Source organism: Pristiophorus japonicus, chromosome 10 (assembly GCF_044704955.1).
Source record: "Pristiophorus japonicus isolate sPriJap1 chromosome 10, sPriJap1.hap1, whole genome shotgun sequence".
NCBI lineage: Eukaryota > Metazoa > Chordata > Chondrichthyes > Pristiophoridae > Pristiophorus > Pristiophorus japonicus.
Window position 1 is genome coordinate 177,131,497 of NC_091986.1, and position 25,045 is coordinate 177,156,541.

General features: G+C 46.3%; 1 protein-coding gene across 4 annotated transcripts in view; it reads right to left on the minus strand.

Annotated features, from left to right (window-relative positions):
• The window catches only part of dclk1a (doublecortin-like kinase 1a), a 448,638-nt gene that overhangs the window by 193,149 nt on the left and 230,444 nt on the right, over positions 1-25,045 (minus strand). The window lies entirely within an intron of this gene.

Here is a 25,045-nt window from a genome sequence, read left to right on the forward strand (position 1 = left end):
TGCCAGATAGCCTTTATGTTTATTTTTTTAAAGAAATGCAATAAAAACAGCTATTACTGATTTATTTTTATTACTTTTTTTCCTAATTATCAGGAACAATATTCCCCTGCCAATATGTGCATTCTTCCAGTATTTTTAACATTCAATATATCAGCAGAGGAAGCTGTGGTTGCTATACTAAATATACATTAAACATCATTCTCAGGGAGATTTCATTATTTTGCCATCAGTGGCACTACACATGGTTTTAAAATATTGAAAACCTACATTCAAAAGAAGGTAACTACATGTAGGTAGTTTTAATGAAGGGTCTATGCCTGAAACATTAACTCATCTGCTTTCTCCACAGACACTGACTCACCTGCTGACTGTTTCCAGCATTTTCTGTTTTGCTTTCAGATTTGCAATGGTTTTTTGCCTTTTGTTTGGGTGGGTTATATTGTTTTTTATTACATTTTTAATTCATTCCAGGATATGGTCATCACTGGCAAGGTCAGCATTTATTGCCAATCCTTAATTGCCCTAGAGATGATGATGCTGAGCCACCTTCTTGAACCGCTGCAGTCCTTGTGGTGAAGGTACTCCCAGAGTGCTGTTAGGGAGGAAGTTCCAGGATTTTGACCTAGCGACAATGACAGAACGGCGATATATTTCCAAGTCAGGATGATGCTTAACTTGGAGGGGAATTTGTAAGTGATGGTGTTCCCATGCACCTACAGACCTGTCCTTCTAGGTAGTAGAGGTCGCGGGTTTGGGAGGTGCTACCAAAAAAGCCGTGGCAAGTTGCAATGCATCGTATAGACGGTAGCCACGGTGCGCCGGTGATGGAGGGAGTGAATGTTGAAGGTGGTGGATGGGGTGCCAATCAAGCGGGCTGCTTTGTCCTGGATGGTGTCGAACCTCTTGAGGATTGTTGGAGCAGCACTCATCCCAACAAGTGGAGAGTATTCCATCACACTCCTGACTTGTGCCTTGAAAATGGTGGAAAAAATCTGCGCAGTCAGGATGTGGGATACTTTCCGCAGAATACCCAGCCTCTGACCCTCTCTTGTTGCCACAGTATTAATGTGCCGTTCAGTTAAGTATCTGGTCAATGGTGACCCCCAGGATATCGATGGTGGAAAATTCAGTGATGGTAATGCCGTTGAATATCAAGGGTAGGTAGTTCGACTCTCGCTTGTTGGGGATGGTCATTGTCTGGTACTTGTGTGGCACGAATGTTACTTGCCACTTATCAGCCCAAGCCTGAATGTCGTCCAGGTCTTGCTGCATGCGGGCGTGGACTGCTTCATTTTCTGAGGAGTTGCGAATGGAACTGAACACTGTGCAATCATCTGCGAACATCCCCACTTCTGGCCTTATGTTGGAGGGAAGGTCATTGACGATCACTGCCCTAAGGAACTCCTGCAGCGATGTCCTGGGGCCGAGATGCTTGACCTCCAACTACCACAACATAAGAACCTAAAAAATAGAATCAGGAGTAGACCATACAGCCCCTCGAATCTGTTCCGCCATTCAACACTATCATGGCTGATCCGATCATGGACTCAGGTCCACTTCCCTGCCCGCTCTCGATAATCCCTTATTCCCTTATCGTTTAAGAAACTGTCTATATCTGTCTTAAAGTAAATGTCCCAGCTTCCACAGCTCTCTGAGGCAGCGAATTCCACAGATCCACAATCCTCTGAGAGAAGAAATTTCTCCTCATCTCAGTTTCAAATGGGCGGCCCCTTATTCTAAGACCATGCCGACTAGTTCTCGTCTCCCCTATCAGTGGAAACAACCTCTCTGCATCCACCTTGTCAAGCCTCCTCATAATCTTATACGTTTCGATAAGATCACCTCTCATTTTTCTGAATTCCAATGCGTAGATGCCCAACCTACTCAACCTTTCCTCATAAGTCATCTCCGGAATCAACCTTGTGATCCTTCTCTGAACTGCCTCCAAAGCAAGTATATAGAAACATAGAAACATAGAAACATAGAAAATAGGTGCAGGAGTAGGCCATTCGGCCCTTCTAGCCTGCACCGCCATTCAATGAGTTCATGGCTGAACATGCAACTTCAGTACCCCATTCCTGCTTTCTCACCATACCCCTTGATTCCCCTAGTAGTAAGGACTTCATCTAACTCCTTTTTGAATATATTTAGTGAATTGGCCTCAACAACTTTCTGTGGTAGAGAATTCCACAGGTTCACCACTCTCTGGGTGAAGAAATTCCTCCTCATCTCGGTCCTAAATGGCTTCCCCCTTATCCTTAGACTGTGTCCCCTGGTTCTGGACTTCCCCAACATTGGGAACATTCTTCCTGCATCTAACCTGTCTAACCCCGTCAGAATTTTAAACGTTTCTATGAGGTCCCCTCTCATTCTTCTGAACTCCAGTGAATACAAGCCCAGTTGATCCAGTCATTCTTGATAGGTCAGTCCCGCCATCCCGGGAATCAGTCTGGTGAACCTTCGCTGCACTCCCTCAATAGCAAGAATGTCCTTCCTCAGGTTAGGAGACCAAAACTGTACACAATACTCCAGGTGTGGCCTCACCAAGGCCCTGTACAATTGTAGCAACACCTCCCTGCCCTTGTACTCAAATCCCCTCGCTATGAAGGCCAACATGCTATTTGCTTTCTTAACCGCCTGCTGTACCTGCATGCCAACCTTCAATGACTGATGTACCATGACACCCAGGTCTCTTTGCACCTGCCCTTTTCCTAATCTGTCACCATTCAGATAATAGTCTGTCTCTCTGTTTTTACCACCAAAGTGGATAACCTCACATTTATCCACATTATACTTCATCTGCCATGCATTTGCCCACTCACCTAACCTATCCAAGTCGCTCTGCAGCCTCATAGAATCCTCCTTGCAGCTCACACTGCCACCCAACTTAGTGTCATCCGTAAATTTGGAGATACTACATTTAATCCCCTCGTCTAAATCATTAATGTACAGTGTAAACAGCTGGGGCCCCAGCACAGAACCTTGCGGTACCCCACTAGTCACTGCCTGCCATTCTGAAAAGTCCCCATTTACTCCTACTCTTTGCTTCCTGTCTGACAACCAGTTCTCAATCCATGTCAGCACACTACCCCCAATCCCATGTGCTTTTGTAAATATGGAAACCAAAACTCCACGCAGTATTCCAGGTGTGGCCTCACCAATACCCTGTACAACTGCAGCAAGAGTTCCCTGCTTTTATACTCCATCCCCTTTGCAATAAAAGCCAAGATTCCATTGGCCTTCCTGATCACTTGCTGTACCTGCATACTAACCTTGTGTTTCATGCACAAGTACCCCCAGATCCCGCTGTACTGCAGCACTTTGCAATCTTTCTCCATTTAAATAATACTTGCTCTTTGATTTTTTTCTGCCAAATTGCATGACCTCACACTTTCCAACATTATGGCCCCAAGTTTCCACACGATAAAAAACGGGTGCCACTCCGAGCTGGGCGCCCGTTTTTCGCGCCGTAAACGGCGCCGGAAACAAAACGCGCGATTCTGGAGCACCCTGCAGCTCCATGTCTGCTTGGCGCGGCGCCCGGGGGGAGGAGCCTACCATTCGCGCCGATTTTGTAAGTGGGAGGGGGCGGGTACTATTTAAATTAGTTTTTTTCCTGCCGGCAACCCTGCGCGTGCGCGTTGGAGCGTTCGCGCACGCGCAGTGTGAAGGAAACATTGGCACTTGGCCATTTTTGTAGTTCTTTGTAGCTGTTTAATTTTTGAACATTTTTTAATAAAAGCACATTGCCATCAGCACATCAGCACTGAGGCTTCTTGCAGCAGTGAGAAGGCTGCAGGAAGCCTCAGAAAGTTGAGGCCGTCGTTTCCCGACGGCCTCCCCCCCTCTGCCGTCGGGAAATGGCTGCTGAACTTGTGAGGCTTCCTGCAGCCTTCTCACTGTCTCTGTCTCCTCCCCCCCCCCCCCCCCCGCCGTCGGGAACGGCTTCCTCCTCCCCCCTCCCCCCTCCCCCCCCGCTGCGGGAACGAACGGCTGCCTCCTTCCGCGCCTCCCCCCCCGCGGGAACGAACGGCTGCCTCAACTTGTGAGGCTTCCTGCAGCATTCTCCCTGGCTGAAGCACTTTCACACAGGTAGGAAGATGGTTTATTTAATCTTTTCTTGGCTTATAAATTTTTATTCAGGTTGGATTGATTTGTATAATATTTGTATAAGTATAAATAAGGATTTATTATAGAATTTAATGACTTCCCTTCCCCCCCCTCCTCGTTCTGGACGCCTAATTTGTAACCTGCGCCTGATTTTTTCATGTGTAGACAAGGTTTTTTCAGTTCTACAAAAATCTTCACTTGCTCCATTCTAAGTTAGTTTGGAGTACGTTTTCACTGTGGAAACTTTGAAATCAGGCGTCAGTGGCCGGACATGCCCCCTTTTGAAGAAAAAATTCTGTTCCAAAGTGAAACTGTTCTAACTGACTAGAACTGCAGAAAAAAAAATGTGGAGAATTGCGATTTCTAAGATAGTCCATTCTCCACCAGTTGCTCCTAAAAATCAGGCGCAAATCATGTGGAAACTTGGGCCCTATATTCCATCTGCCAAATTTTTGCCCATTCACTTAGCCTGTCTATGTCCTTTTGCAGATTTTGTGTGTCCTCCTCACACATTGCTTTTCCTCCCATCTTTGTATCATCAGCAAACTTGGCTATGTTACACTCAGTCCCTTCTTCCAAGTCGTTAATATAGATTGCAAATAGTTGGGGTCCCAGCACTGATCCCTGCGGCACTCCACTGGTTACTGATTGCCAACCCGAGAATGAACCATTTATCCTGACTCCCTTTTCTGTTCGTTAGCCAATCCTCTATCCATGCTAATATATTAACCCCAACCCCGTGAACTTTTATCTTGTGCAGTAACCATCTTCCTTTGTACTAGATATGACTCCAGCCACTGGGGAGTTTGCCCCCGATTCCCATTGACTTCAATTTTACGAGAGCTCCTTGATGCCACACTTGGTCAAATGCTGCCTTGTTGTTTAGGGCAGTGACTCTCATCTCACCTCTGGAATTCAGCACTTTTGTCCATGTTTGGACCAAGGCTGTACTAAGGTCTGGAGCCAAGTGGTCCTGGCAGAAACCAAACTGAGTATCGGTGAGCAGGTTATTGGTAAGTTCCGCTTGATAGCTCTGTCTATGGCACCTTCCATCACTTTGCTGATGATTGAGAGTAGACTGATGGGGCAGTAATTAACTGGATTGGATTTGTCCTGCTTTTTGTGGACACGGCATACCTGGGCAGTTTTTCAGATTGTTGGGTAGAAGCCAGTGTTGCAGCTGTACTGGAACAGTTTGGCTTGAGGTACGGCTAGTTTTGGAGCACAAGTCATCAGCACGAAAGCCGGGATGTTGTCGGGGCCCATAGCCATTTCTTTGTCATGTGAAGTGAATCGAATTGGCTGAAGACTGGCTTCTGTGGTGGTGGGGACCTCAGAAGGAGGCCGATTGGAATTATCCACTCGGCACTTCTGGCTGAAAATGATTGGAAATGTTTCAGCCTTATCTTTTGCACTCGCCTGCTGGGCTCTGTCATCAGTGAGGATGGGGATATTCATGGAGCTTCCTCCTCCTGTTAATTGTTTAATTGTCCACCACCATTCACGTCTGGATGAGGCAAGGCTGCAGAGCTTTGATCTGATCCGTTGATTGTGGTATCGCTTAGCTCCATCTATAGCATGCTGCTTCCTCTGTTTTGCATGCATGTTGTCCTGTGTATCCGCTTCCCCAGTTTGGCACCTCATTTTTAGGTATGCCTGGTGCTGCTCTTAGCATGCTCTTCTGCACTCTTCATTGAACCAGGGTTGGTGCCCTGGCTTGATGGTAATGGTAGCCTGGGCCAGGTGGTTACAGATTCTGGTGAAATATAATTCTGCTGATGGCCCACAGCGCCTCATGGATACCCAGTTTTGAGCTGCTAGATCTGTTCTGAATCTATCCCATTTCGCATGGTGGTAGTGCCACACCACACAATGGAGGTTGTCTTCAGTGTGAAGACGGGACTTTGCCTGCACAAGGATTGTGCGGTGATCACTGCTACCAATGTTGTCATGGACAGTTGCATTTGCAATAAGTAAATTGGTGAGGACGAGGTCAAGTAGTTTTTTTCCCTCGTGTTGGTTCTCTCACCACCTGCCGCAGGTCCAGTCTGGCAGCTATGTCCTTCAGGATTCGGCCAGCTCGGTCAGTAGTCGTGCTATCAAGCCACTCTTGGTGATGGACATTGAAGGCCCCCACCGATAGTACATTCTGTGCCCTTGCTACCTTCAATGCTTCTTTCAAGTGATGTTCAACATGGAGGTGTACTGATTCAACAGCTGATGGAGGGTGTTAAGTGGTAGTCAGCAGGGAGTTTTCTTGCCCATGCTTGACAGGAAGCCATGAGACTTCATGGGGTCTGGAATCAATGTTGAGGACTCCCAGGACCACTCCCTCCCAACTGTATACCACTGTGCTGCCACCTTAGGTGGTTCTGTCATAGAAACATAGAAAAGAGGTGCAGGAATAGGCCATTCGGTCCTTCGAGCCTGCACCACCATTCAATACGATCATGGCTGATCATTCACCTCATCCTGCCAGTGGAACAGATCATACCCAGTGATAGTGATGGTGGAGTCTGGGACATTGGCAGAAAGGTATGATTCTGTAAGTGTGACTATGTCAGGCTGTTGCTTGACCAATGTCAGCTATGGCTCAATGGGTCGCACATTTGCCTCTGAGTCAGAAAATTGTGGCTTCAAGTCCCATTCCAGGGACTTGAGCACATTAACTAGGCTGACACTCCAGTGCAGTGCTGAGGGAGTGTTGCATTGTCGGAGATGCTGTCTTTCAGATGAGACATTCAACTGAGGCCCTATCTGCTCTCTCAGGTGGATGTAAAAGATCCCATGGCACTATCTCGAAGAACAGGGGAGTTATCTCCGCGTTTCCCACATTACAACAGTGACTACACTCCAACAGTATTTCATTGGCTGTAAAGTGTTTTGAGATGTCCGGTGGTCATGAAAGGTGCTACATAAATAAAAGTCTTTCTTTACTAGTTTGTGGGACACCTCTCCCAATTTTAGCACAAGTCCCCAGATGTTAGTGAGGAGAACTTTGCAGGATCAACTGGGCTGGGTGTGCCGTCTTTGTATCTGAAGCAGGTGCCGAGGTCGACGCCGGGTGGTCCATCCGGTTTTATTCTTATTATTGCTTATTTTCAGGTGTGAACTTAAGACTCCCAGACACTCAATATTGATAGACCATTCAACTGTGATTGTATCATAGCTAATGTTGATCCTGTCCTCATCAGATATCTAGACATCCACACTTTCCAGCAGAGCTCATCGGATAGTGATCAGGAGAAGGAACTCTCACTTAGCTGGGTGACACTTCTTCTTAGACGGTCCCTCGTATCGAGGATGGCTTGCTTCCACACCAAAAAGCGATGAGTTCACAGGTGTTTCAATGAAGGAGCTGATATTCCAGGTCCCGAATTACATGTTGAAGGTGGGAGATACCGGTGTGTGGATTTTTTTTAAACATGTGGTGGCCGTTGCACACCAGCCACCACACGGGCTTGACAGAGCTAGGTCTTGGTCCAGTGTCAAGGATTAACCAAGACAACTGGAGACCAGCTCTGCTGCACGGACCGAGTGTGCACACATCGCAGTGTGGGCTGGCCTGTGCTGCCCCAGGGCCCTCGTCTCAGCTAGGCGCCAATCACATCGCTCTGCAATCTCTCGCCGCTCCTGCTGTACCTGCCCACGCTCCAATCAGCAATCTGGATTATGGTGACGTCCAATCCAGTCGCCCTCCTCCAAGACGTCCTTTTCCTGCACCAGTTCGCGCTGCTCCCTGAAGTGGTATGCGGTCAGGCTGGTTCCAGGGCCGCTCGCTGCTTGCCTGTTATGCTTTCCGCTGGTGTTCTCACACAGATCAAGGCCGCCATGCTGGTTCCAGGACACTAAGACAATTATGTCACACTGCTGCCCTGCTTGAGATCAATTAACCTGTGTCTTTTTTTTACAGTTTCTACTAGATTATACTTTATGAAAGAGACCAATCTTACTAACACCAAAGATATGGAGCAAGTGTGCAGTAAGGAGTTCCCCTTTACTGACATTACTCCAGCATGTTAGTTTACTAATGAGAAGTGAAATACAGAGGGCCCCCTAACATGGATAATGCTGAAAATTAAAACTAACCCAAGTAGGTATCTATTTGAGTTGGTAAGATATTGGAATGCACCATTTGAAAGGGTGGTGGAAGCTGATTTAATAACAACTTTGAAAAAGGAATTGGTATATATTTGAAAAGGAAAAAAATTGCAAGGCTATGGGAAAAGAGCATGGGAGTGGTACTAATTGGTTAGCTCTTTCAAAGACCCAGCACAAGTATGATGGGCTGAATGGCCTCCTTCTGTGCTGCATGATTCATGAATCTATGATACTTCGAAGTAGTTATCATTGATTTTAGTTAACCACAGAGCTACGCTCTTGTTTAAAGTTTTTAGTGACATTGCACCATTCTTAGTGTAACATGATGTAAACAATGGCTCAAAAATTCCTGTAACTGGTCAACGAATGACACCTGCCGTTAGTTAGATTTGCCCTTCCTCTCTGATATTTTGTGCGGCAAGTTGCTGGAAGTGAGAGATGGAAATGGCGTGGTGCCCTCTACAGGGCATCTGTGATCTGAGTGAACAGGCATCTGGGTATCTCTTTAACCAGATTGAAGGATTGTGAAATAAACAGAAGGTCTGAACAAGGAAAAGTAAGTGAGAATGGTGAATTCAATGTCAAATTACGTACAGAGAGAGAAATAAAGAGAGGGAAAGAAAGATTGGATTAAGAGAGGGAGAAAAAAAAGAGACAATTAAAACGTAAAAATAAATATTGAATTTTTAAAATAATCTCCGACAACAATTAAAACCTGAAGGAATGAGACTCCATACTTGTAACAGTTACGTTTTTTTGAGTTTTTCCCCTTACCTTCCCTTATTAAGCACTCACTGCTTACCATGGCTGCTGCTTTTGCTTCACTGCTTTGGTTGGATGAACCATTGGAGGAAGAGCAGCAGCAGCAGTAACAGCAGCCTTTCTACTTAAGGGCCCAAAAATTGCTGTTAACGTAACGGTGAGGCGAATAGCACTTGCCTTTATTGAAGTGCAAATGCCACAGCAACTCCAGAAAGTGGTTTTAGATATTAAAGTTATTTTCATATGTACTCTAAAGGATACATCTGCAAATAACTTTACATTTGGCTCAGTGGTAGCACTCTTGACTCTGAGTCAAAAGGCCGTAGGTTTAATATCCACTCCAGAGACAAGCACATAATCCAAGTTGACACTTTAGGGACTATTTTAACTCAACCCGCCCAGCGGGAAAGGGTCGGATGAGCGATTAAAACTGCTAAAAATGACTTACTGCTTCATTCCCGTCAGAAATCCACCAACCGCCACTTTTACTGTGATGATTCAGGTCGTGAACGCAGCCTGCCGGAAAGAAGCAGGTGCCTCTTGAATAAAAGCAAAAAGTGGCCCAATGATGTAATTTGGACCCCGCCCAGAAGCCTGGTCTCGTGGCAAATACGCTCACTTTTAGTTTCACAAACTGACTGAGATGAATGGGAGATCATTCAAAGGTACCTTCAACACTTAGGTCATTAGGATCTGTGTGCAATTGTAAGTTGTGTATTTCCAAACCAGTTTTGTGCTTCCAATTTGCTTCTTTGAGTCTTTCCCCTTACCTTCCCTTATTAAGCACTTACTGGCTGCTGTTTTTGCTTAACTTCTTTGGTTGGATGAACCGCTGGAGGAAGAGGAGCAGCAGCAGCAGCCTGAAGAACAAGGACAAGCATCAGCTGTACCTCTTAGAAGACAGATGAGGGAAGCTTGCTCGTAGAAAGCCTTACCCAGCGACAGTGTCTATAGGCCAAGAGTTACTTTTCGGAGTAGAAGTGCAGGAGGACGCCACACTGACCTACGATGCCTGATCCAAAAGGACCTGCTGTCAGCTGGGCCCGGGGACTATTGCCCTGTGTTATTGATAGAGATGGGGAAACAAAGAGCTATGCTTACCCTTGCTACTCGTGTGAGATTATTGAAGTGCTTACTACATTGGATCTAGGTCCTGGGGATGATGCTCCTACAGCTAACAATTTCAGCTACTTCTCTTCCTGCCTGATGGTGAATTTCCACTTTAAATGGGCTCTGGCTGACCGACCGAAGATAGCGGCTCAGTAAATCAGATGGGAAATGAGGCGTTAAATAACCCAGCTCTATTTCCTCCACCAGCCTGTCCTCGCCGCATAGCACTGCCCCCCAGACATAGAAACATAGAAAATAGGTGCAGGAGCAGGCCATTCAGCCCTTCTAGCCTGCACTGCCATTCAATGAGTTCATGGCTGAACATGAAACTTCAGTACCCCCTTCCTGCTTTCTCACCATAACCCTTGATCCCCCGAGTAGTAAGGACTTCATCTAACTCCCTTTTGAATATATTTAGTGAATTGGCCTCAACTACTTTCTGTGGTAGAGAATTCCACAGGTTCACCACTCTCTGGGTGAAGAAGTTTCTCCTCATCTCGGTCCTAAATGGCTTACCCCTTATCCTCAGACTGTGACCCCTGGTTCTGGACTTCCCCAACATTGGGAACATTCTTCCTGCATCTAACCTGTCTAAACCCGTCAGAATTTTAAACGTTTCTATGAGGTCCCCTCTCATTCTTCTGAACTCCAGTGAATACAAGCCCAGTTGATCCAGTCTTTCTTGATAGGTCAGTTCCGCCATCCCGGGAATCAGTCTGGTGAATCTTCGCTGCACTCCCTCAATAGCAAGAATGTCCTTCCTCAAGTTAGGAGACCAAAACTGTACACAATACTCCAGGTGTGGCCTCACCAAGGCCCTGTACAACTGTAGCAACACCTCCCTGCCCCTGTATTCAAATCCCCTCGCTATGAAGGCCAACATGCCATTTGCTTTCTTAACCGCCTGCTGTACCTGCATGCTAACCTTCAATGACTGATGTACCATGACACCCAGGTCTCGTTGCACCTTCCCTTTTCCTAATCTGTCACCATTCAGATAATAGTCTGTCTCTCTGTTTTTACCACCAAAGTGGATAACCTCACATTTATCCACATTATACTTCATCTGCCATGCATTTGCCCACTCACCTAACCTATCCAAGTCACTCTGCAGCCTAATAGCATCCTCCTCGCAGCTCACACTGCCACCCAACTTAGTGTCATCCGCAAATTTGGAGATACTGCATTTAATCCCCTTGTCTAAATCATTAATGTACAATGTAAACAGCTGGGGCCCCAGCACAGAACCTTGCGGCACCCCACTAGTCACTGCCTGCCATTCTGAAAAGTACCCGTTTACTCCTACTCTTTGCTTCCTGTCTGACAACCAGTTCTCAATCCACGTCAACACACTACCCCCAATCCCATGTGCTTTAACTTTGCACATTAATCTCTTGTGTGGGACCTTGTCGAAAGCCTTCTGAAAGTCCAAATATACCACATCAACTGATTCTCCTTTGTCCACTTTACTGGAAACATCCTCAAAAAATTCCAGAAGATTTGTCAAGCATGATTTCCCTTTCACAAATCCATGCTGACTTGGACCTATCATGTCACCATTTTCCAGATGCACTGCTATGACATCCTTAATAATTGATTCCATCATTTTACCCACTACTGAGGTCAGGCTGACCGGTCTATAATTCCCTGTTTTCTCTCTCCCTCCTTTTTTAAAAAAGTGGGGTTACATTGGCTACCCTCCACTCCATAGGAACTGATCCAGAGTCAATGGAATGTTGGAAAATGACTGTCAATGCATCCGCTATTTCCAAGGCCACCTCCTTAAGTACTCTGGGATGCAGTCCATCAGGCCCTGGGGATTTATCGGCCTTCAATCCCATCAATTTCCCCAACACAATTTCCCGACTAATAAAGATTTCCCTCAGTTCCCCCTCCTTACTAGACCCTCTGACCCCTTTTATATCCGGAAGGTTGTTTGTATCCTCCTTAGTGAATACCGAACCAAAGTACTTGTTCAATTGGTCTGCCATTTCTTTGTTCCCCGTTATGACTTCCCCTGATTCTGACTGCAGGGGACCTACGTTTGTCTTTACTAACCTTTTTCTCTTTACATACCTATAGAAACTTTTGCAATCCACCTTAATGTTCCCTGCAAGCTTCTTCTCGTACTCCATTTTCCCTGCCCTAATCAAACCCTTTGTCCTCCTCTGCTGAGTTCTAAATTTCTCCCAGTCCCCAGGTTCGCTGCTATTTCTGGCCAATTTGTATGCCACTTCCTTGGCTTTAATACTATCCCTGATTTCCCTTGATAGCCACGGTTGAGCCACCTTCCCTTTTTTATTTTTATGCCAGACAGGAATGTACAATTGTTGTAATTCATCCATGCGGTCTCTAAATGTCTGCCATTGCCCATCCACAGTCAACCCCCAAAGTATCATTCGCCAATCTATCCTAGCCAATTCACGCCTCATACCTTCAAAGTTACCCTTCTTTAAGTTCTGGACCATGGTCTCTGAATTTACTGTTTCATTCTCCATCCTAATGCAGAATTCCACCATATTATGGTCACTCTTCCCCAAGGGGCCTCGCACAATGGGATTGCTAATTAATCCTCTCTCATTACACAACACCCAGTCTAAGATGGCCTCCCCCCGAGTTGGTTCCTCAACATATTGGTCTAGAAAACCATCCCTTATGCACTCCAGGAAATCCTCCTCCACCGTATTGCTTCCAGTTTGGCTAGCCCAATCTATGTGCATATTAAAGTCACCCATTATAACTGCTACACCTTTATTGCATGCACCCCTAATTTCCTGTTTGATGCCCTCCCCAACATCCCTATTACTGTTTGGAGGTCTGTACACAACTCCTACTAACGTTTTTTGCCCTTTGGTGTTCTGCAGCTCTACCCATATAGATTCCACATCATCCAAGCTAATGTCCTTCCGAACTATTGCATTAATCTCCTCTTTAAACAACAATGCTACCCCACCTCCTTTTCCTTTTATTCTATCCTTCCTGAATGTTGAATACCCCTGAATGTTGAGTTCCCAGCCTTGGTCACCCTGGAGCCACGTCTCCGTAATCCCAATCACATCATATTTATTAACATCTATTTGCACAATTAATTCATCCACTTTATTGCGGATACTCCTTGCATTAAGACACAAAGCCTTCAGGCTTGTTTTTTTAACACTCTTTGTCCTTTTAGAATTTTGCTGTACAGTGGCCCTTTTTGTTCTTTGCCTTGGGTTTCTCCGCCCTCCACTTTTCTTCATCTCCTTTCTGTCTTTTGCTTTTGCCTCCTTTTTGTTTCCCTCTGTCTCCCTGCATTGGTTCCCATCCCCCTGCCATATTAGTTTAAATCCTCCCCAACAGCACTAGCAAACACTCCCCCTAGGACATTGGTTCCGGTCCTGCCCAGGTGCAGGTCAAGATCCACGGCGCGGCCCTGGACAACGTGGACCACTTCCCTTATCTCAGGAGCCTATCAACAAGAGCAGACATTGATGACAAGATCCAACACCGCCTCCAGTGCAGTCTTCCGCTGTCTGTGGAAAAGTGTGCTTGAAGACCAGGCCCTCAAAACTGTCACCAAGCTCATGGTCTACAGGGCCGTGGTAATACCCGCCCTCCTGTATGGCTCAGCGACGTGGACCATGTATAGTAGACACCTCAAGTCGCTGGAGAAATATCACCAACGATGTCTCTGCAAGATCCTACAAATCCCCTGGGAGGACAGACGCACCAACGTTAGCGTCCTCGACCAGGCCAACATCCCCAGCATTGAAGCACTGACCACATTTGATCAGCTCCGCTGGGCAGGCCACATAGTGGGCAGGCCACATAGTTCGCATGCCAGACATGAGACTCCCAAAGCAAGCGTTCTACTCGGAACTCGTCCATGGCAAACGAGCCAAAGGTGGGCAGTGGAAACGTTACAAGGACACCCTCAAATCCTCGCTGATAAAGTGTGACATCCCCACTGACACCTGGGAGTCCTGGCCAAAGACCAGGAAGTGCATCCGGGAGGGCGCTGAGCTCCTTGAGTCTCGTCGTCGAGAGCATGCAGAAATCAAGCGCAGGCAGCGGAAGGGGCGCGCAGCAAGCCAGACTCCCCACCCACCCTTTCCTTCAACCACTTGTCTGTCCCACCTGTGACAGAGACTGTGGTTCCCGTATTGGACTGTACAACCACCTAAGAACTCATGCTAAGAGTGGAAGCAGGTCTTCCTCGATTCCGAGGGACTGCCTATGATGATGATGATAATAGGGATTTCCTGGGACAACGGGGGAGTTTCGCACTCAACCCACTACCTAAAACTTGCCCAGAGTTAACATTGGATCTGATTCAGTTCTGAGGGAGTGCTGCACTGTCAGAGGTGCTGTCTTTTAAACTGATGTCTTAAAACCATGTTGTACCCACATTGACTGCTGCATTTTCTTACATTACATTAATGACTACAGTTCAAAAGTACTTCATTGACTGTAAAGCACTTTGGATGTCATGAGGTCGTAAAAGGCTCTACATAAACGGAAATTCTTTCTTTCTAAAATTGTAATTGTTGTGGGTTTCTTTTTAAAGAGAATGTAAACAGCAGTTAAACTGCTTTGCCAGCAGTAATGTTAATAATGTAATTAGTACAGTTCAGTCCTTCTGTTCCTGTACTTTATTGCAATGCAAACTGGATACACTCCAGAAATTACTTAGTGAGATTTGATTAATTAGTCTATTGAATATCATCATTCAATCATAGAATGACACAGCACAGAAGGAGGCCATTTGGCCCAACGTGCCTGCTTCCAGCAGCCTTTCATAAGAATATAAGAAATAGGAGCAGGAGTAGGCCATTGAGCCCCTCGAGCCTGTTCCGTCATTCAATAAGATCATGGCTGATCTGATCATGGACTCAGCTCCACTTCCCTGCCCGTTCGCCATAACCCTTTACTCCCTTATCGCTCAAAAATCTGTCTCTCCGCCTTAAATATATTCAATGACCCAGCCTCTACAGCTCTCTGGGGCAGAGAATTCCATAGATTTACAACCTTCAGAGAAGAAATTCCTCCTCATCTCAGTTTTAAATGGGCCGCCCCTTATTCTAAGACTCTGTCCCCTAGTTTTAGTTTCTACTATGAATGGAAATATCCTCTCTGTATCCACCTTGTCGAGCCCCCTCATTATCTTACATGTTTCAAGAAGATCACCTCTATTCTTCTGAACTCCAATGTGTATAGGCCCAACCTACTCAACCTATCCTCATAAGTCAACCCCCTCATCTCCGGAATCAACCTAGTGAACCTTCTCTGAACAGCCTCCAATGCAAGTATATCCTTCCTTAAATACGGAGACCAAAACTGTATGCAGTACTCCAGGTGTGGCCTCGCCAATACCCTGTACAGTAAAATACGCATCGTGTGGTTAACTAAACTTATGCCACTGGAAACAGTTTCTCCCTATTTACTCTATCAAAATGTTTCTTGATTTTGAGCACCTTTATTAAATCTCCCCATAACTTTCTCTGCTCTAAGGAGAATCATTCCAGTTTCTCCAGTCTCTTAACTTAACTGAAGTCTTTCATCCCAGGTACTATTCTAGTAAATCTCCTCTGCACTCCTCTAAGACCTTGACATCCTTCCTAAAGTGTGGTGCCCAGAATCCGACACAATATTCCAGCTGGGGCCTAACCAGTGATTTATAAACAGTTAGCATAACTTCCTTGCTTTTATATTCTACACCTTTGTTTATAAAGCCAAGGATCCCGTATGCTTTTTTAAACAGCCTTTCTCAACTTGTCCTGCCACCTTCAAAGATTTGCGTACATACACCCCAGAAATGTGTTTCGCTGCGTTAACTTTCATCTGCCATGTGTCTGCCCATTTCACCTGAAGTTTATTACTATCCTCCCCATTGTTTATTACATTTGCGTTTCATGTCATCTGCAAACATTGAAATTATGCCCTGTATACCCAAGTCGAGGTCATGAATATATGTCAAAAAGAGCAGTGGTTCGAATACTGACCCCTGGAGGGCACGACTGTATACTCCTCTTCAGACTGAAGAACAACAATTTACTACTGCACTCTGCTTTCTGCCCGAGTTAATTTCATACGCACGCAGCCACTGTCCCTTTACTACATTGTGAAATTGGCAGCATTCTCTTCTTTAGCAAAATTAAATGCAAAGTACTCATTTAGTACCTCAGCCATGCCCTCTGCATCCATAAGAAGATCTTTTTGGTTCCTAGTCAGCCCCACCCTTCCTTTGATTATCCTTTTACAATTTATAGTTTATAAAAGATTTTTGGAGTCGCTTTTATGTTACCCATTAATCTATTCTCATACTTTCTCTTTGCCCCTCTTAGTTTCTTTTTCATTTCTTCTCTGTACACATGACATGCTTATTTTGAGAAGTATTTCCTTTAATCAAATTGCTTGTGCTTGGTTGCAGCAGTTTACAGATGTAATGCTCCACACAGTTCTAATGAAACATGTTATAACATAGACAAGTAAATATTTAAATGTATTTTATTCCTTGCAGAATCTTTTCAGATTTTGTTCACTGTGTATTTACATTCACATTAGTTGTCACATCCATGAAAATAGTATTTTTAAAGGCGTTTTTATATAATTTATTTTTGAGTCAGCCAAACTGCTGTCATTGCTGCTGAGAGGGCGAGTAGACAGTTTGCTCCCAGATCAATGTCTCAGCAGCAACCATTTCCCACAATGAAGAGATGCCATGGTTGTTGCCTCCCTCATCATTACTGCTTATCCCCAATGCATCAACACCATAAAATCATGTTAAAAACTGAACCCCACTTCTTGTAAACCACGTTATGGGGATTAAGTTGGATAGCCCCCAAAAACAGGCATAGGGATCGCGATGCACTTTTACCATTCAGTGTAATGCAAGCACATGCCAACTTTGTTCTGCCTGCTCATTATAATGATTTCTGCCTGCAGCTAATGCTAACCTTGCTGAATGCATCAGCAGGGGGCAGACAATCAACAGCATAGGGAGGGCTGGCTGCATCGGGTTAATCGGAAATCACAATCCTGCGCCTGTTTTCAGGGGTTATCCAATTTAACCCCCACATGTGTATTAGCTTTATCAACAAGTCTCCCACACAGCACCTTTATTGGAAATAGCCAAGTTTAAGATTATCTCTGGTCACTTTAATAATCAGGATCGACTGTAAACCAATTTGGTTTATTGTGTTTAATTAGAGTTTAAGACGGAATATAACACATTAGTTATACAGCAAAAACATACAACCGTAACAAGTAGCTGACACTGATTCCGATCGGACAAACGGCTGGCGCATGTGAGCAGTTCTTTGGCTTGCAGTCTCTTCCTCTGTCTACATAAACAAAGCTGAAGTTTTCACTTGAAATGGTTAATGGATAATGGTTGTCATAGTGCAGATTGCTATAACATCTCAGCAGGGTACCAAAACATTAGCATTTCTAAGCATTTCTCTGAGCCGAAGAGACTTTCTGTCTGCAATTCGAACATCAGAGTTTAAACAGCAGTTTTTCATGTCACAGTTTAAATCGCATAACTCTATACATTTTTAGGCATCCCTGATTTCTAACATATCATCAAAGACGTTTTGAAAATTCATACATAAATAATATCTGTTGCACTTTCTGGGGCCGAAATTGCCCCTTTCTATAAGGCCCATGGCCGCCTGAAAGCCGCGGCCACGGGTCGGTGCAGAATGGCCGCCGAGTGCCGCCATTTTTTAATTTGCCCCTCAGCTTTGGAGCGGTGTGCACGCGTCAGCTCCTTACCCACTGGCAGCAACCCCTTCCCAAAATTGCCCCGCGGGAAATTGCCCCTTTCCTGGAATTGCCCGCGGGAGCGGTGCCGCCGCCAGTCGGTGCCACTGACAGCTTTTGCTGTCGGTACCCTTTCTGTGGCTTGGCAATGTGGCTGCCCTTAAAGGGGAGGTGGCGCTGCCAGCAACTCCATGTTAGTCAGCCGGCTGCGGGTTCGGCCGAGTCACCGACAGGCAGCCTGGCACCCTCTCTTGGCCTGGCCAAAACTCTCCCTGGTGGCCCAGTGTTTGCCACTAAAGTGACTGCAGAGTTCATGACTTTGAGTGTCGCGACCCGCCCCGCTAATGAGGGCCACTCCGCACCGCCCCCCCCCTTCCACCCCCCCCCCATGATGAGGCCACTTCCGCCCCGCTCCAAAAGAAAGTACGAAGTGCTGAATTTCTCGGTTTGGCAAGCCCCATGCATTGGAGTGGCCGGAACACTTTGAAAACCGTAGGTGCAACTCGTTTCGGGCGCTGGGTAATTTCAGCCCTTCTTGGTCAATACACTCCAATATTTTGTCAAAGAATCTATTACATTTTTTCAGCCATGATTAGCTTTTTACAAATTTTTGCTGGATATCCTTAATTAATGGTGTTTTGGTCTCTAGAAACTTATCTACTACTATCTTTATGCTGACTGGTTTATAGTTCCCCAGTTTATCCCATTCTCCCTTCTTGAACAACAGTGTAATATTGGCAATCCTCAAGATCTCTGGCACAACTTCCATATTCAAGGCTGTTTCAAAGATTGCAGTCAAAGCCTCTGTTATTCCTTCTCTAACTTCCCACGGCATTCTAGGATTCATAACATCAGGACCCAGTGCTTTTTGAGTTCCACCAATTTTTTTCAGTTATCTTATTTTTTTATTCGTTCATGGGATGTGGGCGTCGCTGGCGAGACCAGCATTTATTGCCCATCTCTAATTGCCCTTGAGAAGCCGCTTTCTTGAACCCCTGCAGTATCTACTTGCTCCATCTTCTCCCTATGTACCCATTCATTCCCACTATTACATTGTTCTGTGAAAACCATGGTAAAGTTACTCATTTCATATCTCTGCCATTCCTTCATCCTCCAGTCAGCCCAACCCTTTCTTTAATGATTCTGTTACTTTTTAATGTGTTAATAAAATCCTTTACAATTACCTTTATTACCTGTCAGTCATTCTTCCATTTTTAGGCTTTTTATACTTATATTTTTACATTCCCTATACACTTTCTACACTCTGCATATCCTTTTAGATTATTTAGCCCTAGATTTGTTATATGCCTCTTTTTAAAATCACATTTTAAGTTGCCTTTCCTTACTCATCCTAGGAACTTGAGCTTTAGCTGCATCCTCATTACTTGTCTAGTTTGTATCCTAATCATTTCCCATTTTGAACGTGTCCCATTGTTTAGCTGTCTTTTTTTCTTTTCATCATATTTGGATGAGTTACCTTTTCATTTTGTGAAAGTATTTTTTCTAATCACGTGCCATTATCTTTGACTGTTCCCTCTCCTTCTCAATCTTTATATGTCCCTGGTCCATTTCATATCTTAGAACTAGAATCAGCACTGACTCCTTCCATGTTGGACTAAAGCCATACTAATTTAGAAAGCAGTCCCTACACATTATAAAAAACCTTCCATTCTTTTCCAGCTATATTTACAACAGTCTACCATTAGATAATTAAAGTTGCAGATTATTAGGAACTTACTAATCCTACACTTTTCTCTGATTTATCTTATCCTCTATTTCATTTCCACTATTCAGTGGTCCATAATGTCATGTATGTAACCTTCATGTAACAACACTGCAATACTGTATATACTTGAGAAATGCACACCTTGACCACAAGGGGTGAACTTGTGGGAGACACTCCTCACCTGGTCATCCAGGTATATAAAGGGAGGTCCCACGCAGCATCATCACTTCTTGGTCCTGTGAATAAAGGTTCAGGTCATGGAGTGACCTTGTCCATATAATGTGCCTCGTGTGGATTTGTGGTATTGTGTAAGGACTTTACAGTGGCGACGAGAAACGGGAATCAATGACCACGAGAATGGCCACTGGTAGCACAGAGGAACGGTGAGGACTGGGACGATTTCATTGAGAGACTTTAGTAGAGGTTTGTCACGAAGGACTGGCTGGGAAATGCAGCGGCCGACAAGCGAAGGGCTCATCTACTGACCAGCTGTGGATCTAAAACTTACGCGCTCATGAAAGACCTGCTAGCACCCGAGAAGCCGGCGGACAAAACCTTTGAAGAGCTCAGCAAACTAATCAGTGAGCACCTCAAACCGGCGAGCAGCATACACATGGCCCGACACAGATTTTGTACCCACCAACGTCGGGAAGGACAGAGCATACCGGACTTTGTTGCGGACCTCTGGCGCTTGACCAGCCTCTAAGTTCACAGACGTCTGCTGGGGGGAGATGCTAAGGGATTTCTTTATTGAGGGCATCGGTCATGCCGGGATTTTCAGAAAGTTAATCGAGACCAAGGTCTTGACCTTGGAAGCGGTGGCGTTGCTGGCTCAGACTTTTATGGCGGGGGAGGAGGAAACCAAGATAATATATGCGTGCAACCCTGACTCCAATGGCGTTGGATCGGGGGTCAAGATCATAAATGCGACTCAAGAGCCCAGCAGGCAGGCAAGGGCAGTTCAACACACCCCAGGCAGCAATAGACCCTAGAACAGGTTTTCAACACAGACAATGGCAGGCTGAACGGACATTTACGTCATCCCAGTGGACAATGCGTTCTGGGATGGGGCCATTGACACCCACTAACAGGGTGTTCAAGAGCAGTCAAAGGGACAATCAGCGAGGAATGCCTGGTAACAGCTCTTTTGTTCACAACAATGGGAATCTCAGTGCATGCTGGAGGTAAGGGGGCAGACATGCTGCTGGAACTTACAGGTTTCAACAGTTCGCCTGCAGAAATTGTAACCTCACTGGCCATTAAGCCAGAATGTGCAGGAAGCCTGCGACCAGGCTAATTTACGAGGCAGATGGACCAGAAGAGGGGTCTGCGAGGCAGGATGACGCGTGGGGCAAATCAATGGATGCTGAAGTTCAGCGGGTTCATGTGGCAAACATTCACAGCTCATATACCAAAACGCCACCTATGATGATGAAAGTCCTATTAAACGGCATCCCGGTATGCATGGAGCTGGACACGGGGGCCAGCCAGTCACTCATGAGCGTTCAACAATTCGAAATGCTATGGCCACTCAAAGCCAGCAGACCCAAACTAGAACGCATTGAGAATCAATTATGGACGTACACCAAAGAAATCATTCCAGTGCTAGGCAGTGCAATGTTAGCTTTCCCACACAATGGATCGGTGAACCGGCTGCCACTCTGGATTGTCCTGGGCAATGGTCCCGCACTGTTGGGGAGGAGCTGGTTAGCTGAGATGAACTGGAAATGGGGGGATGTGCACGCAGTGTCATCTGTGGAGCGAAGTTCATGCTCACAGGTCCTCCAGCAATTTGAGTCGCTATTCCAACCTGGCGTCAGGACGTTCAAAGGTACCAAAGTGGTGATTCGCATCACCCTGGACGCCAGACCAGTGCACCACAAAGCCAGAGCTGTGCCGTGTGCGATGCGGGAGAAAACTGAAAGCAAATTGGACCATTTGCTAAGAGAGGGCAACATCTCGCCCATTGAATTCAGCGACTGGGCGAGCCCCATTGTTCCCGTCCTAAAGGCTGATGGCTCGGTCAGGATCTGTGGCGACTGCAAGGCCACTATCAACCGGGTGTCCCTACAAGACCAATACCCGCTTCTGAGAGCAGAGGATCTTTTTGCCACGCTGGCAGGCGGCAAGCTGTTCACCAAGTTGGACCTCACTTCAGCCTACATGACCCAAGAACTGGCTGGCAAATCCAAACTACTGACCACAATCACCGCGCACAAGGGACTGTTTGTTTACAACAGGTGCCCATTTGGCATTCGATCAACGGCCGCGATCTTTCAAAGAAACATGGAAAGCCCACTCAAATCCATTCCTGGAACGATCGTATTCCAGGACGAGATCCTCATCACGGGTCAGGACACCGAGGAACACCTCCATAACCTGGAAGAGGTGCTACGCCGACTGGACCGGGTAGGCCTGCGACTCAAGAAACCTAAGTGTGTGTTTTAGGCTCCAGAAGTCGAGTTTCTGGGCAGGAGGGTTGCTGCAGACGGGATTCAGCCTACCGAATCCAAAACAGAGGTGATTTGACGAGCGCCCAGGCCCTGCAACACATCGGAGTTGCGTTCATTTCTGGGACTCTTGAACTAATTCGGGAACTTTCTGCCGAACTTAAGCACATTGTTGGAGCCGCTACACGTGCTCCAGTGTAAGGGTTGCGATTGGTTTTGGGGGGATGTCAAGAACGGGCTTTCAATCGGGCGCGTAACCTACTCTGTTCAAATAAGTTGTTGACCTTGTACAACTGCTGTAAGAAATTGGTTCTGACATGTGATGCATCGTCCTATGGGGTTGGGTGTATGTTGCAGCAGTACAATGCTGAGGGGCAACTTCAACCTGTAGCTTATGCCTCCAGGTCGCTCTCTCAAGCAGAACGTGGATATGGGATGGTTGAGAAGGAAGCACTCGCATGTGTCTATGGGGTGAAAAAGATGCACCAGTACCTTTTTGGCAGGAGGTTCGAATTAGAAACGGACCACAAGGCGTTAACATCCCTGTTGTCAGACAGCAAGGCTGTCAATGCCAATGCGTCAGCTCGCATACAGCGATGGGCTCTCACACAGCGATGGGCTCTCACGCTGGCTGCGTATGACTACACCATCCGGCACCGGCCGGGCACTGAAAATTGTGCTGACGCGCTCAGCAGGCTTCCACTGGCCACTACTGAGGGCGCAGTGGAGAAAAGCGCTGAGATGGTCATGGCTGTCGATGCGTTTGACAGCGCAAGCTCCCCCATCACAGCCCGCCAAATCAAAATCTGGACCAATAGAGATCCCCTCCTATCTTTGATTAAGAAATGTGTCCTGACTGGGGATTGGGCGCCCGCACATGGAGCATGCCGTTTCACAGGCGGATGGATGAGCTCTCCATCCAAGCTGACTGCTGACTATGGGGCAGCCGGGTCGTCATGCCCCAGAGGGGCAGGGAAGCTTTTATCAGGGAACTCCATAGCGAGCACCCAGGCATCGTGCTAATGAAGGCCGTCGCCCGGTCACACGTTTGGTGGCCGGGAATTGATTCAGAACTGGAACACTGTGCTCGCAGGTTCACGACGTGAGCTCAGCTGGCAAATACCCCCAGGGAGACCCCGCTCAGCCCATGGCCCTACGCGGGTCCGTTCATGGGGAAAATGTTTCTCATCGTGGTTGATGCGTACTCGAAATGGATCGTGTGCATCATTTTGAATTCGTGCACGACATCCACCACTGTGGAGAGTCTACGTGCGGTCTTTGTGACCCACGGTTTGCCGGACATCCTTGTTAGCGATAAAGACCCATGTTTCACAAGCTACGAATTCCGGGAGTTCATGTTGGGTAATGGCATCAACCATGTCAGGACAGCACCGTTCAAGCCAGCCTCCAATGGCCAGGCGGAACGTGCGGTCCAAATCATAAAACAAGGCATGCTCAGGATTCAAGGTCCCTTCAATGCCACCGATCGCGCCTCCTGCTGGCCTATAGGTCCCGACCGCACTCGCTCATGGGGGTCCCGCCCACGGAGCTCCCTATGAAACATACACTCAAAACTCGGCTGTCCCTCATTCATCCTGTCTTGTCCGACATTGTTGAAGGCAAGCGCCAGTCCCAAAATGAGTACCATGACCGTAATTCAAGGGGGTGATGTATAGGAATTGGTGACCCCGTATTTGTTCTCAATCACGCTTTGGGGCCCAAATGGCTTGAAGGTACTGTAATAGACAAAGAGGGGAATAGGGTCTTCGTGGCTAAACTTAACAATGGGCAGATATGCCACAAGCATCTGGACCAAGGAAAAAAAAGGTTCAGCATGGACTCTGAGGAACCTGAGGAAGATCATGAGATGGTATTCACACTACCGCCAGTGAACGAGCAACAAGAACATTCAGCAGCATGCACAGTCCCTGCAGTCAGCCCGGACAGGCCGGAATCACCACAGGGGACAGACACGCAGGCCAAGGCTCAACAGCCAGAGCCCCAACTGCGGCGCTCCACGACGGAGCGCAGACCACCCGAAAGACTTAACCTGTGATCCCAATAAGACTTGGGGGGGGGGGTGATGTCATGTATGTAACCTTCATGTAACAACACTGCAGTACTGTATATACTTGAGAAATACACACATTGACCACAGAGGGTGAACTTGTGGGAGACACTCCTCACCTGGTCATCCAGGTATATAAAGGGAGGTTCCACGCATGGTCATCACTTCTTGGTCCTGTGAATAAAGGTGCAGGTCACAGAGTGACCTTGTCCATAGAATGTGCCTCGTGTGGATTTGTGGTATTGTGTAAGGACGTTACACATAATAAATGTCGCATGGATTAACAGCTCCCTTCTTATTGCTTAATTCTAACTAAATAGATTCAGCTTTTGCACCAACTTCTGCGTCATCCTTACATCCGAGTGCTGTAATATACTCTATCCTTTCTGAATATTTTAAAAGCAGAAAGCCCTAGCATATCAAACCTCCATAGAAATGTGGTAATCTAGTTTACCAGTTTTATTTAGAATATTTTGAGCCTTTACTTACAATTCAAACCTACCTCTGTTTAACAATGTTGCTGATTTTAATTTTCCTCCTTCTGATCAGTTCTTTCTTACTTTCCTATTTTTGCTCTTCCAGCTGCCCTGTGCTCCTTGTCCCCTTTGCTTTCCTATTTGCTTCCTCATCTTGTTTTTATCCCTTTTCTGCCACACTACTTCAACCCTTCCTCCACATCCTGAATGACTCTTCCACTGAGAAGGCTGGTCCTAGCCTTGTTCAGGTCAAGCCCATCCACCTTGTCTCAGAACTGATCCCAGAAATTTCCCTCCTACACCATTTCTCCAGTCGCTCTTATCTCCCTCATCTTACTATTCCTATTTAGCACATGGCACTTAAAGTAATCCTGAGGTTACTGCCCTTGAGATTCTGCTCTTTAATATGTCTCTTAATTCATTAAACTCCTTTTGCATAACTTTTGTACAGAAATATTTAGCAAGTTATGGTTGTATTGTTTCCTAGAGAGCAATTTCA